This window comes from Perca fluviatilis, chromosome 22 (assembly GCF_010015445.1).
Source record: "Perca fluviatilis chromosome 22, GENO_Pfluv_1.0, whole genome shotgun sequence".
Taxonomy (NCBI): domain Eukaryota; kingdom Metazoa; phylum Chordata; class Actinopteri; order Perciformes; family Percidae; genus Perca; species Perca fluviatilis.
Window position 1 is genome coordinate 2,782,553 of NC_053133.1, and position 16,051 is coordinate 2,798,603.

Here is a 16,051-nt window from a genome sequence, read left to right on the forward strand (position 1 = left end):
TGAATGTAGTGGAGTAACTAAAGTAACTAGTAACTAAAGCTGGAACAGATGAATGTAGTGGAGTAACTAAAGTAACTAGTAACTAAAGCTGTAACATGAATGTAGTGGAGTAACTAAAGTAACTAGTAACTAAAGCTGTAACATGAATGTAGTGGAGTAACTAAAGTAACTAGTAACTAAAGCTGGAACAGATGAATGTAGCGGAGTAACTAAAGTAACTAGTAACTAAAGCTGGAACAGATGAATGTAGTGGAGTAACTAAAGTAACTAGTAACTAAAGCTGTAACATGAATGTAGTGGAGTAACTAAAGTAACTAGTAACTAAAGCTGGAACAGATGAATGTAGCGGAGTAACTAAAGTAACTAGTAACTAAAGCTGGAACAGATGAATGTAGTGGAGTAAAAAGTCCAATATTTTAGCGGAGTAGAAGTAGAAAGTGACATGAAGAGAACAGACTGCAATATACATTATTTGACATTTTTTGTTTCAGAGCATGCATTTGTAACTCCGGTCCAATCTCCCACTGACAGTCATCAGGAATTTCCCTTAAAGAGCAGACCCTTTAGTACTGGGAGTAGTAGTTCTAACTGTGTCCATCTTCCTCCCTGCTGTGTCCCCCCTCTCCCACTAGGGGGTAGCTAAGAACACAGATTCTCCCCTCTCCTCCGCGACCCAGATGCATACCTGCTCCAGGCTGCGCTGTTTATTCTCCTCGGATTAACTTCCCCAAACGTCCATCCTCCTCCTCCTCCTCCTCATCTTCCTCATCTTCCTCCTCCTCTCCCACCTCCACACAGTGGAGGAAAAACAACTAGAGACACTTGGCTCTTCAGCACATGGCAAATCTGCTCTGACTGAGCTTGTAAACACACACACACACACACACACTAGAAATCAAGCTTTTGCCACTGTTCCTCTCCGGTCCCCCCCCCTCTGCATTAGCATGGAAGTCATCCATATTGATGCTAGGTGATTCATGTGCTGCCAGCCTCTTTGTTTCATTTTTTTTTCTTCTTCTTGCCTCCTCACCCTCTTTACCCAGGCACAGCTTTCTGGGGATCGGGGGGTGATTAAGGCGAGGAGAGATGGAGGAGCGGTCGAGCGAGGACCCCAGGGTGGTGGGGGTGGAGGCGGACAGGTTTGTAGCCCCGGTCCCCCCGGTGATGAGGTGGAGCCTAATTGATTTGTCAATGTGGAGCCATCTGGCACAGAAAGATGGGGCTCCAACCTGTTCTCCCTCCCAAAGTGGGAGGGGGGGAGCATCAGGAGAGATGGGTTGGATTACACACATGACACACACACACACTCACACTCCTTGGGATTTAATGATATCTTTTCCCCCACACCTTCGTTGAGGAAAAAGTGTGTCTTCCTGTGCTTCTTCTTCTAAATCAGAGATCTTCAACAGTTACTGCAGGGGGGGCACCAAATTATTGTTAATTTATTGTAAAGTTTTTTCAAAAATCTTAACATGAATCCAACATATTATTAGCAAATAAATCAGCCTATTTGTGAAAATACCCATTAATGACAGGCTAACTGGCCTACAGGTAAGGTAGTCACTATGGTAGCCATCCAGCGATCCAGTTCATCCACCCGGTCCAAAGACCAGTTCCTGGACTGCAGCGGCTCCAGGAAAACACCAAGTCACGACCACGCCGCTGATCAAAAGCTATCAAAACATATTTCAGTATCATAAAAGTCTTATTGCTGTGATCAGTGTGGCACAGAGGATAATGTACAGCAGGTATTTTTAACAGGGGGATCTGGGACCCATAGGGGGGTCCTCACAGTCACTGTAGGGGGGGCCACCAAATTATTAATTTTTCGAAAGTTTTTTTCAAAATTTACAATGTGTTCTCATCTCATCCAACATATTAATAGCAAATAATATATGAGCCTATTTGTGAAAAAAAAAAAAAAACTGATAGTCTTACTGGCCTATAGGTAAGGTAGTCACTAATCCTAAGGATAACACTGTGCCACATGTATGTTTAATATTAGAAGATGATTAATAAAATCATGCCAACAATTGTAATTTTAATAGCTTAGTATTCCAAGCATTAAAAATATATGTATTTAGGCTTTAGGCCGCCCACACATTATTGTAGGCCCAGTTTGATATGCTACTTAATTTTATACAATATATGTTGTAGGGGGTCCCTGCTCCGTCTCTCTCTTAGTTAAGGGGTCCTTGGCTTAAAAAATGTTGAAGACCCCTGCTGGGGATCCTTTACACCTATCCAGGGTCAATGTACTGGTTCCGGCCCCCGCGGCCCACAATGCCTCTGGGCACACACAGTGAATGAGAACAGGGACAGAAGGCATGAGCGAGGCCTCCAGCCAAAAAGGAAACGCACACACGTCTTTACCCTCACACAGACAACCTCCCCCGCCCCCCGCCCCTCTGGGATCAAAAGGTCAGGGGTGCTGATGGACGCCGGCACAGAAACGAAGCCTATGGTGTCTTAATGAAAAGAGCTTGAGGAAATGGGGACAGACAGAGACAGAAGGAGAGAATGGATGCTGCCCGCACTGATTAGGATCCCTCCTCATCCTCTCGCATTATTCCCTCCCCCCTTCCTTATTTCATTTCTCTCTCTCTCTCTCTCTCTCTCTCTCTCCTCTCTATCGCCCTTCCTCTGACTGGGAGCCTCATTTCTCAGGTCATTTTTAAAGCTTATGATAAGAAAAGCAAATGAAGTGTGTCTGTATGATCGATACTTTGAGTAATGATAGGAACTTGCTTTCATTTCTGTCATTTTAGTGCATTTTAAGCACAAAAATCACTGTCTGAATCTCTGCTCTCATTGATACAGAGAAAGCATATCTCTACTGATGTGTGGAAACCACATAATTCATATTTTGGCACTTGCACTTCCTTTAAAGGAACAGTGGAAGATGAGCCACTTTGGCATCCCTGGGGCGAGGTGATGATGTCTCCGAGTAAGACTTACGTAGATATATTTCAGGATGTCGTGCATCACTCGAAATCTTCAGATTATTTCTAAAATATTCACTTTGAAAAATACGTCTGGCTCGAGTTGCCCAAGGTGGGGGGGGGTAGTGTAGCCAAAGCAGAAATTGCTTTGAAAACATCGACTGACATGCAACTGCAGAACAGGAACTGAAATGTTAGTGACACCTTAGCTTGATGTACGTTGGAAACACACCGGTTGAGTAATGGGTTTTCTAAATGCCTCCTAATACACCTCCCACTAAATGAGCTAGTTCTCTCTATTCTGAAACTGGTGGTTCTTTAAAGCTGCACTAATCAATATTAGTATGCACAATGGGTCAAAAGACTGTGTGTACTATGAAAGATGTCATAGTGATGAATGAGTTGTTGAATGCAACCAAGTACATTAACTCAAGTACTGTACCTAAGTCTATATTTGAGGGACTTGAGTCTTTTTCTTTTCATGCCACTTTCTACTTCTACTCCGCTACATTTCAGAGAGAAATATTATTCAACAGTTATTTAGTTACTAGTTATTTATCAATAAATATTCACCTTCTTCCATAAAAGCTGCTTGACCCGTGTTTTAAAAATCCCTCGTGATGATAGGAGTTTTGTAAGAGTAAGCTAACTACTCCATGCCACGATACCAGTGTAAAAGAAAGAATTTTTAATCGCATTATTAGCTCTAGGAACTATGCAGGAGCCGATGCTGGGATAAAACTAGCACTGTGAAGGTGTCACTTTAGGCAGCAATACTAAAATTCTGCTTTTACATTAATGCATGAGTAACACTAATCTAATGATTATTATAACAGTCGCAGTACTTTTAATACTTTAAGTGCATTTCCGTATTATATTTTTACGTCAGTAAAATTTTCAGTGCAGGACTTTTTTTTTCTTGGAAAGGAGTATTTTTACAGTATTAGTACTTACAATACTTCCACCACCACCGGCGATGAACCCAAAGAGAATGAGAACCTGTCCCCTCTGCAGTTCCCCCCAGCTCTACGGAGCGTTCACACTGTTCTCTTCAACCCCGTATTCCAGCAGCAGACAGATGTTTTCAGCCAAAAAGCTCCGATAAACCTGCAGCGCACTACCTGCCCAGCACCAAACAGCACACAGACACAGTAAGCAACTAGCATTTAGCAGCTAGTGAGCCTCTAAAGAGCTATTTTTCTTAAAAAGCGAGAATATTGGACAGTGGCGCAACGAGCCAACACCGGGCCCTTAAGCAGAATTATCAAGGCGGGCCCCCCCTACTACAGCACGTGATGACGGCGCAATGTCCACGAGTAGGCTACCATGAATAGGACAGATAGGATCATACAGACACAGCATATAAGGAAAATCTAAATCAGGAGTAGCCTACGTGCACCACAACAACAACAAACCCACTGGTGAATGTGCATCATGACTGCAAAAATTGTTGTGATTTTTTTTTTATAGTTCTTTAAAAATAAAAAGGAAACTTGTTTTGGAGAGAATAATAATTATTACTATTCATTAATTACTCTGGGCTGAGTTTTCTTAGTAACCTTACCAAAAAGGCTCAGGATGCTGCAAATGTTGGTATAATATGAAAATGGCTGGTGGATTTAAGACAAAAAATAATTTATTGAATGAATCAAATATGAACATATCTGTCACTGTGAGTGGCTTGTTGATGTTTACATTGTTAGTTAATTTCCTATCCTGGCCTGGGACACACATTCATATGGTTTGATAAAGGACTTATTGGACTTTAACTTATCATTGCACTTATAATAACGAGCGTGGCTGTCCTCAATTTAGGTCATCCTGTACGTCTCATCTCCGTTTTTTCCCGCATCCATCGTGTGTGCGTGTGTGTGCGTGTGTGCGTGTGTGTGTGCGTGTGTGTGTGCGTGTGTGCGTGTGTGTGTGCGTGTGTGTGTGTGTGTGTGTGCGTGTGTGCGTGTGTGTGTCGTGTGTCGCGTGCATTGTGCGTGTGTGTGTGCGTGTGTGTGTGTGTGTGTGTGTGTGTGTGTGTGTGTGTGTGTGTGTGTGTGTCCGCGCGCATGCGCGTCAGTCGCGGGGGGGACGGAGCAGCCCCGCCCGCTGCAGACAGCCGACAGGATTGTAACAGCAGCTTTCAGCGACTTTAGAGTGAAAAATCCGTTCTCACTCCCGCTTGGTCACTGGCTGTCACAGTGGACGTGGGACTGCTGGGATTGTCACGAGTAATGAAAATGCGATAGGGGGCCCTGGCTGTCAATCAATATCTTCCAGTCACGCAGGCCCCTGATTGGTCTGGGCCCGTAAGCACCGCTTACCCTGCTTACCAATAGTTACGTGTCTGATATTGGATCCATCAGGTGGTATAAATGCTAATACGCAGGTCCGGCCCGTGGCATAGGCAGTACAGGCAAATACTAGGGGCGCTAGCTGTCCTAGTGAGTAAAGAACATTTACAGATGATAAGAAGAAAACGCCATAAAGTTTGAAAAAGCAGCGAAAACGTAAAAAAAATAAAAAATAATAACGATGGGCTAAAGTGCCAATAACGTCAACAAAACTCAAAAAACAATGAAAAAAAGACAAACGTCGAAAAAGCTACAAAACAACGAAGAAAGAGTCAGCAAAAGTGGCAAAAACTTCACAAAAAACGAAAATGTCGGAATAAAAACACTAAAACTCCCCCCCCCCCCCAAACAATAATGACAGAAAAGCGACAGAAACAAACGCCAAAAGCGTTAAAAAAAAGCAACCGAAATGTTGGAAAAAGCAACATAAACAGCTGAAATCTTGCCTAGGGCACCACAGTGGCAAAGGTCGGCTCTGCTAATACACGTTCCAAATATCAACTTATCAACTTTCTTGATTATAAATGTCATTGTCATTATCAAACACATTTCCATATTTTATGTCAACCAGGTTTCAGTTGGGTTGCTGATTTTTGCTTTTGGTGCCCTACTTCTGCTTTAAAGGGGTGATAGAATGCAAAACCGATTTTACCCTGTCATAGTTGAATAACGACAGTTTGGTGGGTAAATAGGACATACATAGAAGCTCAAAATCCCACTGACATCCCTTTACTATGAAAATCTCATATTTTGAAACTGCCTCTGAAAACGGGCGAATCCCAACAAAGCTGAGTTTGTCGGAGTTTAGTGCCGGTGTTGGTGCTGCCTGGGTTGCTACATCGCCGCCCTGACCGCAGTGTCAGCGAGCTTGTTACGCCCGCAATCTTTTACCGCAGCCCGCAGGTTCCAGTAAATCTTATAATGGGTATGTGTGTTGAGTTATTTAAACAAACAATCGGGGAAATAAACGCTTCTTGTCCGCGAGTCTCATTGATAGATCCGCGGTGAGATGGAGTCCATCAATGAGAGCTAGCTAGCCTCCTCCTAACTCTGACATTCACAAAAATACATTCAATTGAAATCCGAAATCGGACAAGTGTTAGCTAAGCTTTGTAAGACCTTGAGGAACCTGTAATATTCATGCCGTGACGAAATTCAAACTGTAAATATACTTTAGTTATGCGAAAGTGAGCAAGCTGCGATATTTCCCCATTGTAATGAATGGGACATATAGCAAGCAGCTGCTCGTCCTACAAAGACGCCTCGCGTTCATAAAAATGCCTTAAAATCAAATCGGACACAACGGTTAGCTTTATAAGACATTGGGGAATGATGTTGTATAAGTGGCGTGACGAAATTCAAACTGTAAATATAATTTAGTTATGGCGACAATGTAGCTAGCTAGCTGCGGTATTTCCCCATTGTAATGAATGGGACATATAGCAAGCAGCTGCTGGTCCTACAAAGACGCCTCGCGTTCATAAAAATGCCTTAAAATCAAATCGGACACAACGGTTAGCTTTATAAGACATTGGGGAATGTGTTGTATAAGTGGCGTGACGAAATTCAAACATAAATATAATTTAGTTATGGCGAAAGTGTAGCTAGCTAGCTGCGGTATTTCTCCATTGTAATGAATGGGACATATTGCAAGCAGCTGCTTGTCCTACAAAGACGCCTCGCGTTCATAAAAATGCCTTAAAATCAAATCGGACACAACGGTTAGCTTTATAAGACATTGGGACATTCAAAACCGTAAATGTATTATTTATAGATATAGTTATGCCGGCAGCTGGCCGCGGAGCCCCGTATGCAGTATCCACAAAGGGTGACTTTGCCCTGGGTATGGAGCCCAGCAGGCTGTCGCTTTCTCGTCAGACTGTGTGGAGCTCCTAAAGTCCGACACGTCTTACCAAATTTGCAATTAGCCATCAAATTTTGTATAACGGCCCATATTTGAGCTTTATATAGTTGATTTCTCGCTTAAAAGTCTCAGAAGTGAATTTGGTAATGAAACATTGCAGTGTCTGGAATATGAGATTCTGTCGCTTCTCTAATGTATGTGTATTGGGGATTCGCTCAACCAATCAGCGCGCGTCTCTAATGTCTGCGTATGGCAAGTCGCTCAACCAATCACCGCGCAACTCATCTAAATATTCATGACCATACCATATTTGGAAGAAAAGCTCTTGTTACAAATAGGGCCAAAACACAGGGATGCATAAGGGCCCATAAAATATCAACCAGGCCATTTTCAGCCCAACCAATGTTACATACCCCATTAGGAGACCATAAGGAACAGTGTGAAATACCCTATATAATCATTCTATCACCCCTTTAAAGAAATATTTGTAGAACCTAATCTATTGTCTTTAGTGCATGTTTGACTGTTTTAAATCAGGCCTGTGTCCCAGTGGCATTAAAGTGCTTAAACTAGTCATATACTGCACTGGTCATATTTTTCAAATAACCTCTTCATTGCACTTTGCTTCTTAAAGTAAATATTGGAAGTTTGGAGACAGTGCAGGAATTTGGCTTCCAGAAAATTTTATGTAATGTCTTTCTGTTCATCTGTTGTGTCTCACAACACAGACAGAGACAATCTGATTGATTATGGTTATTTATTAAATTTTTTTATTTTATCAGGAAGTCCCATTGAGACTACTCTCGCAATGCCAGACCTTTCCCCACAGCGCTGTGGAGGCTCCAGAATGGCATGGGTGCTCTGGTTTATTGGCATTTCTTTAAACCAATCACAATATTCTTGGGCGGTGCTAAGCTCCGGACGGAGCCACGGTGCTTCTGCTAAATCGCCTCTGGAAGGAACTTGAGAACTGAACAAGACGAACTGGCACAAGACGAAGGGAGACAAGGACTATTTATTACATGAGGTAGGGGAAAACAGGTGAAACTAATCAGGGGCGGGGTAGACAATCACAATGGTGGGAAATTCACACAAAGGGAGGACGTCAGGTCTGAAACGAGAGGGAAAAGGTGAATACAAAATAAAACAGGAAGTGCACAACGAGGGGGGCTGGATGCTGCTGGTCTGGATGCGCTGTAAAAAATTAATCTTTGATTGGCGAAAAAAAACATGTTTCGTATTTTATCTACCTGGGCGGGTCTTAATCTAGCTGGGCGGGGTGCCCAAGTAGAAGCTATATATGGGAAACACTGAACAGAAAACTCAGTTTGGAATGGAGTTTAAAATGTCAACACAAAAAAGCAGACGGTAACGGACATCCAGCTGAAAAGAGTGAAATCCGGCGGAATTTCTGGTGGCAATGGAGCAATCCCGGAAGTGGAACGTCGTGGATATAGACTACTGGCAGATAAACCTCCGAGTACTGCCGCCATTCATCTGCATGTACAGCAAAACAGAAAATCTGCTCTTTGGATGCTTTTATATAGACCTTAGTGGTCCCCTAATACTAGGGTTGGGTATCGTTTGGTTTTTTTTCGATTCCGGTGCTAAATCGATACTTTTAAAACGGTGCCGGTGCCTGAACCGGTACTTTTCAATAAAGTTAAAAAAAAGAAGAAGAAAAAAAATAAGGGTAGTAAACAACAGTCAGTGACTTGTTTATTGCTAAGGCCATGGTCAAAATTAAAGATTTAATAATAATGTAATAACTATAACAATAACTTGAACGCACCGTCTGTGTTGTTTAATTCCGACGACGGCAGCTGCAAGTGAAAGCACCGTCTGTGTTGTTTAATTCCGACAACGGCAGCTGCGAGTGAACGCACCGTCTGTGTTGTTTAATTCCGACGACGGCAGCTGCAAGTGAAAGCACCGTCTGTGTTGTTTAATTCCGACCATATAAACATACTGTATATCTATGAATTGCGACAGCGGCTGCTGCTGCTGCGCTGCAGTGCAGACTGTTACATCCCGCTGTTGAAGTCCTCCACAGTGAAATACAGTCACACTTTACACTGTTTAACGTTAGCTGTCAGCATTTGACCGGTGTTTAATCCAGCTGCTAGCTAAAGGTAGGCTAACGTTACATGCTGTCAGGTGTAGTGTAAAGTCAAGCACCGAAATGAGGCACCGAAACTTTCGTTCTTATTCGGTCTCGTTACCAGGGTTCTAAATTAGCACCGTTTACCAGCCAAATGCTGGTGAAATATGCAAGTGGCTGGTAGATTTGCTTCACTCACCAGCCAAAAAACCCAATGGTAATCTATTGAATGGCTGGTAATATTTGAACATTCATTAGCCATTTGGCTGGTAGACGAAAATGTTAATTTTGAAGCCTGCTCGTTACTACCGTTTACGTCGGCACCGGTTCCCTATTGGCACCGAGTTTCGGTACCCAACCCTACCTAATACTGTATCTGAAGTCTCTTTCATATAGGCCTTAGTGGTCCCCTAATACTGTATCTGAAGTCTCTTTCATATAGGCCTTAGTGGTCCCCTAATACTGTATCTGAAGTCTCTTTCATATAGACCTTAGTGGTCCCCTAATACTGTATCTGAAGTCTCTTTTATATAGGCCTTAGTGGTCCCCTAATACTGTATCTGAAGTCTCTTTTATATAGACCTTAGTGGTCCCCTAATACTGTATCTGAAGTCTCTTTTATATAGACCTTAGTGGTCCCCTAATACTGTATCTGAAGTCTCTTTTATATAGACCTTAGTGGTCCCCTAATACTGTATCTGAAGTCTCTTTTATATAGGCCTTAGTGGTCCCCTAATACTGTATCTGAAGTCTCTTTTATATAGGCCTTAGTTGTCCCCTAGTACTGTATGAAAATGGTCTCTCAACGACAATATGATCGTTTATCACAATAATTTCTGGGACAATTTATCGTCCAGCAAAATTTGATATCGTGACAGGCCTACTCATACCCGTGCTCTCTCACTGTGAATATAGTGAAGTCTGGCTTAACGTCCCACTGGCTAGAATCCCCACTTTCTCCTATGTGGTTCTTCTGGTGTGAGAAAATTCTGTCCTGTTTTAGCAAGACTGATAAAAACACTTTCAAAAGCCACTTAAAAATAATTTATCAAACCAAAAACCCACTGTGACTCTTCGATTCCTACATTCTTTTGAAAGGTATTCACCCAGAAGTGATGATAGATTATTATGATCAACTCCCATCTCTACTCTACATCATCGACTCCCTCTCTTAGTTTTTTTGTCTCTAATTAGCAAACCGAGACTCCTTTCATTATTTGCACTTTATACACTGTTATGTAAAACTCTGTGGAGCTGCTGTCAGACACAACAGCCGGAGCTGAGAGGCTCTGCTGTTAGCAGAGGGGAGGAAGACCAACACTGTTGATAATTGCTGGATACGAAACAACAGGTGCTGTCCAAGCCCCTCGGCCCGATTAGCTAGATGAGAAACAGGAAAACCACATATTTGCGGGTGAAATGTGTGTGAGGAGGAGGAGGAGGAGTGAATAGGCAGAGAGTGTGAGGGAGGGAGCTGGCGATGGGTGATGAGGAGGGCGGCAAAAAAGTGCAACAAAAAAAAGTGGCGCAGAAAGAAAAGCTCTCAGTGGTGAGGGCAGGCTGAGTGTGAGAGGGCCGAGATCTGGTGGATCTGAGCTCAGCTGTCGGGTGCTGAGTGACTCAGGGCCGCCACATCTGGATGTTTGCTCCATGACTTTTCTCATCTCCGGCTCGCTAAAACAGCACTCCTTTCCTCAGAGGCTGGGCTGTACCAACGATTTTAGAAACTTGGCTTAAAATTACTCACCCCCTCTATCTCCCCTTTCATATCCAGGCAGAAATGCCCCAAAAATAATCCTTAAAAAAAAAAAAATAATGACTCACCGTTAAATTGCATGTTTCCATTACGAGCAAGTCAAACTTGTGGCTGGGCCATGGCCCGCTTGCCTGATCCTCCGGTAACGTTAGCAGTTATGGCATGTTAGCATGGCGGCGTTAGCCAGCACCAGTCGGGAACACTTCACTGGCTGTTTCTCAAATGTTTTTACGAGTAACTAACTTGTGTACTCTATATAATTCAATGCGACTACACAAATGTTGAAATGACTGAAAATGCCCGTCCCTAGTAGCCATGATAAATTAGCCTGAAGCTAATGCTTACTAGCCTGGCTCCGCCCTCCTAAATACTTCCGCTCAATTTTCATTCTGGTCTTTCCTACAGAAATTGTGAAGAAAGTCAAGGTGTCAGTGAGTACAGTATTCTTCACCATCAAAAGGCACTTAGAAACTGGGGGAAACTCTGACAGGAAGAGCTCTGGCAGACCCAAAGCCACAACAGAATCAGAAGACAAGTTTCTGAGAGTCAACAGCTTGCGTGATAGGCGGCTCACAGGACAACAGCTTCAAGCTCAGCTTAATAGTGGTTGTAATAAGCAAGTCTCAGTTTCAACTGGAAAGAGAAGACTTGGAGCTGCAAGTTTGATAGGTCGAGTTGCAGCAAGAAAGCCATTGCTAAGACTTCAGAATAAGAAAAAGATTCTTGCCTGGGCCAAGAAACATCGTCAATGGACTACTGAAGACTGGAAGAAGGTGTTATGGACTGATGAATCAAAATTTGAAATCTTCGGTTCATCACGCAGGATTTTTTTATGCCGTCGAGTAGGCGAAAGGATGGTTCCTCAGTGTGTGACATCAACTGTCAAACATGGAGGAGGAAGCGTGATGGTCTGGGGCTGTTTTGCTGGATCCACGGTCGGTGATTTGTACAGAGTGAAAGGCACCCTGAACCAAAACGGCTACCACAGCATTTTGCAGCGCCATGCAGTACCCTCTGGTATGCGCCTAGTTGGTCAGGGGTTCATCCTACAGCAAGATAATGACCCAAAACATAAGTCCAAGCTATGCCAGAACTACTTTAGCAAAAAAGAACAAGATGGTAAGCTTAAAAACATGGAGTGGCCACAGTCACCAGACTTAAACCCCATTGAGCTGGTTTGGGATGAACTGGACAGAAAAGTGAAAGCAAAGCAACCTACAAGTGCCACACATTTATGGGAACTTCTGCAACAGAGTTGGGAAGACCTTTCTGAAGAATATTTCATTTCCGTTGTAGAAAGAATGCCACGAGTGTGTTCATCTGCCAAAGGGGGCTACTTTGATGAGTCAAAAATGTAGAATACATTTTGGTTTATAAATTGATTCCATGATTTCTTTTTTAACTTAAATTGTTCATTTGTTCTATTCTTTCATTTCACAGTACAATAAGACATTGAACTGCATGAATTTCAATAAAAACCTGGAAAAATTGGGGTGTTCTAAAACTTTTGACCAGTAGTGTACATAACTACTTGTATAGGTATATTTATTTCAACATAAACATGTCTTTTAAAAGATCTACATACCTACACATTACAAAGTTATTTCATAAAATAATGTCCTTTATCCTAAAACTTCATTTAAAGACCGCAGACCTCTCTTCCTCTGCACTGTGGTTGGTGCTAAACTGAGAACTGAGCCCCCTAGAAAGCTAGCTGGCTAACTAGCCAGCCGCTAGTAAATGAGGAAAATTTAAAAGTTATTTATCTATTATCTATTCACACATGGGCTCAATCGGACATTACACACACTTTGTACTGGGGAGCTGGAAGGCTAAACTCTATTTAATGTCCGTTCCAACTAATTTGGACATTGCGTTTGTTACTCCGGTAGGCTAATGTCTAGATAAGTTCAGGGTTGCAGTGCATGTGTAAAAGGGGCTTATGTCTGTTCAGTCATGGTGGGTATCGCTCCTGTTACTCAGTTCTTCACTTCCAAACCAACCTGCAAAAAAACTAATCATTTTTCCTAAGAAAGACCTACCCTTAGTGTTTGATTATTGGTTGAACCCTCTGGGTCTTTGTTCATCTGACATTTTCTGAATTTGGTTTGGTGCTCACACGCTTTTGGAATAATGTGCATTTTTTCAGCTAAGAAAGAGAAGGAGTAAGATGTCAGATGGCTGGAATAATGAAAATAAAAAAAGAAGTAAAGCTGTTTTAGTCAGATTTTCATCAGAAACTCATAAGGAAGTCACAGATGAGGACTCAGATTACTTCAGTCTAAAACCAGAAAGATCATCATCCACTCTGTAGAGTCCTGGAGGAGGAGAATATTTAGTTTGGTCACAGCAGAGAGGGCATTTGTTTCAACAGACATCACTCACACTAAGGCCACCAAGGCAGTGAGATATAGTTCTTGTAGCACACAGGCCCTGTAAGGACAAACAGGTGAACATTTAAAGGAGTGTAAAGAGATGTCACGGCGTTTTATGGGCTTATGCAGTGACCTCCAGCAGCCAATCAGGTGGCAGCTTTGGAGACGACACTTGAAGGTCCAGGCTTCTCTGAGGAGGATGGGACAATGGGATTACACAGCACACGCGCGCGCACACAAACACACACACACACACACATTCAGGAGAGTAGAAATGTGTGTGTGTGTGTGTGTGTGTGTGTGTGTGTGTGTGTGGGAGGACCAAAGCATATAAGAGTGGGTAGTTTGGTGGAGGTATGTTACTTACAACATAGTGCAATGCGTGTGTGTGTTTGTGCAGGCAGGTGGGTGGTAGCTTTTCAAAGAGCAGACCATTTAATTGAATTCTGTGCAGCTCCTTGTTATTCTAGTCATAACTGAGAGCCGCTCCATGTTGTCCCAGCAGTGTGGGAGGGCCGGCCGTACCTGCATACACTGGCAGGTTTGCACTGTGTGTGTGTGCGTGTGTGTGTGTGAGAGGGGTGAGGGGTTGTGAGGTGACTGTGGTTGCGCTGGTGTTTTTCTAGCGCAACTCGAGTCCCGATGTGGTAACGAGGAGGGGAAGTGGTGAAAGTCAGCCCTGAACCTAACCCTAAAAAGAAAGCATGAAACAACCAGAACATTAATATTATATATATATATATATATATGTATGTATGTATGTATGTATGTATGTATGTATGTATGTATGTATGTATGTATGTGTGTGTGTGTGTGTGTGTGTGTGTGTGTGTGTGTTTGCTTGTGAGAGAGTGAAAGTGAGAGAATGTGATTTGAGAATGAGTTCAACTCTGTCCTTATTACAAAACCACCTAAAGTGCACAAAAAATGACAAAACAACACAGTTACTAAAACACGTTCACTTCAGCAACAGAGAAGAGATGCTGTCTAATGAAATGAATAGAGTCTCTAAGCAATTACAAGGTTAAACGATGCATACATTTCATTTATAGATAGATTTCACCACGGCTTATCTCTGAGAACACTGTAATAGGATTGAGGTGGAAGGCAAGAGAAGAAATGTGTGTGTGTGTGTGCATGTGTGTGTGTGCATGTGTGCATGTGTGCTAGAAGAGAGAAGTGAGGCTTTATTTGTGATTGAGATGATTGGTAAAAGGTGACCAGGATTCGAATAATGACTCCCTGCAAAACAAGGACACCTAAAACCTTAGTGGATCTGAACATGGTTAACGATTGGTTTCATATTACTGTAGCTGAAGGGTAATTCTCCAGGGAGATGTTTATGGTACGAGCTAAATACAGCGCAATGACAATCCAATCAACCCTTTGGCACACACACACACACACACACACACACACACACACACACACACACACACACACACACACACACACACTCTTAAGGATGTTCTCACTGACCTCCTCAATTGTTGGCCCTGGAGTCCTTTGACCGCTGGACACGTGCTTGTGTTTGGTGTATGTGTTGCAGATGACACAATGTGACGAGCCACTGTTCCAAAATGGCAGAAGCTTAAACATCTGTAAAGGTATTATTGGTGACATTTTGATGGTATGTCCTGAAGCAAACCAGATGACAGTGATATCTACATTTCATTTTGCTTTTTATAATGAGCAATCAATGTGATTTCAATATTGGACTAGTCTGGATCAACGGAAGTACATTTCTAGGATAAAGCCTGACATCCAATGCATGGCTCACATAAACTCCTGGATAGGAGAAAAAACGGTGAGGGGTTGTTTGCATTTTCTTTAAACCAATCACAATCGTCTTGGGCGGCGCTAAGCTCCGGATGCAGGTCATGAAATAGTCACGTTATTTAGATTTATTAATTTGTGTACAGGTCACCATTTTCGAACCTGCTCTGGGGGACGCAACAACGGGGAAATGAGGCGCCACAACAACGGGGCGGCTGTGGTTAGGAAAAGAAGAACGGGGAAAGGAACCGTCAGACGTGGGACACGCCGACAACAGCGGGACGGCTGTGGTTAGGAAGAAAATAACGAGGAAAGGAACTGCAACACGCGGGACGCCATCCCCGGTCTCCGTGGTGAAAGTCCTGTGTTGTTTGACCCATCCACCGCCAACCTCCCTGCGCGAACCTTTGCCTTATCGGTACTACTCGCTACCGTCATCGTTCTGTGATTATTATTTTTTTATTATTAGCTCTGATTAGCGGTTAGCTCCAGTCAGCTCCGGTTAGCTACAGTGTTGCCAACTAGCCGGGACGCGACCAGAGAAAGACGCCGCTGAGCTGGCCTGGCCCTGGGCGGGCCCTGGCCTGGCCCTGGGCAAGCCAGCCTTCTTTGAGAATTCTTTATCGAGCTTTCGCCCTCCCTTAGTAGAATTTCTTTTTTTTTTACTTCAAATATAGGCTACCTAAGTAATAATTAATTTAATATAAATTCTCGTATTGAGTTTGTGATTATTTGGCTAAAGATTTCTATTTCTTTCTATCTACCTTGCTGACACAGCCACTAAGCTTTATACAAATTATTGCGTTATGATGTCATACATATGCAAATTAGTGTATGACGTCATCTACTTTTAGCTTTAACTTTTGGAGCTGGTGCTAGCTACTTTCATTGG